Below are 1,318 nucleotides of genomic sequence, written 5' to 3' on the forward strand. Positions count from 1 at the left end.
TAAACACTACGCTTGCGAGAAGTAGTCGGAGTACTTGCAAATGATTCACTCATATCGATACGTACACATTCATGTTTGGAAGTTCCACTTGTTGTTTGTGCATTGCGTGCAATACTAAGAGTTTTACTTGGCTCTATAATAGAAGCAAGCTCAAGTAAGATTATTGAAAGCACAAAGCACACTAGAACACCCATACTCCATACTGTCGATCTCCATGCTTTGTGCGCCCCCACGGTTGTAAGCCATATTTCAACAACTTAGTGTGCTTTGTCTACACGATAAAAACGAAAGTAAAGACTAAGAGAACTCTATAAATGTTTTCCTATATTGCAGTAATCCAAATTGAAAGTGCAAGAAAGACGGAGTAAGGGAAGTGAAGGGGGAGGGAGGGGTGTGTGTGTGTGTGTGTGTGTGGGGAGACAATTGTGTCTCTCGTAAAACAATTTTCAAACAAACCATTGTCTTCTATGGAGACAAACACAAGAGCGCAAGGTGCTTGCTACATGATCTATGTGGATGTGGAGAGAGCAGGAGGGTGCAAATGTCATTTTTTTTCAGTGATGACAGACTGTATCACATCACCAACCTAATCTAAGAAATGGCACAAAGCAAGCAAGAATGATGAGAACAAGGGGGGGGGGGGGGGAGAGAGAGAGAGAGAGAGAGAGAGAGAGAGAGAGAGAGAGAGAGAGAGAGAGAGAGAGAGGAAACGTGAGGACCTTCTTCAATTTAAGATCGCCAGTGTATGGTGAAACCCAACACTATACTCATTGAAAAACAGAAACTGAAAATAGAAGTGCAAGTAATTGTTTCCTACACATTATCAATTTTGTCAATTTGAGATAGCAAGGGAAAGAACAACGTCAAATATCAAAGTATAAGCAAAGAAACAGTCCTAATTCTCAACAAAGTAGGATAGAACAAAGCAATAAGTGGTGCACAGAAATAGATAAATTTTCCATAGCCTTGCTCTTGCAGCCTGTCTGAACCAAAAACTCATATGCACGACACATTTTGACAAGAAACACAGCATCCGCACCGGCCATAGAAGGCCCAAGAGTAGGTGCACATTGTAAAGAAATAATTGTATTCAAAAACTTCTTAACGGAACCAAGACACCAACCCCATAGTGCACTTTGGAAGATCGACATGTGACAAATGTGCAAAAGACCTCTAAATTTATTGTTAAGCCCAACTTCAGACTGAGTGACGTACCAGCCTATATTTCCATACACAAATTCAAAACAAAGAGCAAACACATTGCCTATTGTCTACTAATGACAAGAATTTTAGCACAAAGCAATAAATTTCTTGTTAA

At 40.1% G+C, this 1,318-nt stretch overlaps 1 pseudogene; it reads right to left on the reverse strand.

The window, feature by feature from the left end:
* LOC147433560 (uncharacterized) overlaps positions 1-246 on the reverse strand; it is a 12,873-nt pseudogene extending 12,627 nt beyond the window's left edge.
* Positions 247-1,318: the final 1,072 nt, after the last annotated feature.

This window comes from Adiantum capillus-veneris, chromosome 19, assembly GCF_014529385.1.
Source record: "Adiantum capillus-veneris isolate H3 chromosome 19, ASM1452938v2, whole genome shotgun sequence".
In the NCBI taxonomy this organism is placed as follows: domain Eukaryota; kingdom Viridiplantae; phylum Streptophyta; class Polypodiopsida; order Polypodiales; family Pteridaceae; genus Adiantum; species Adiantum capillus-veneris.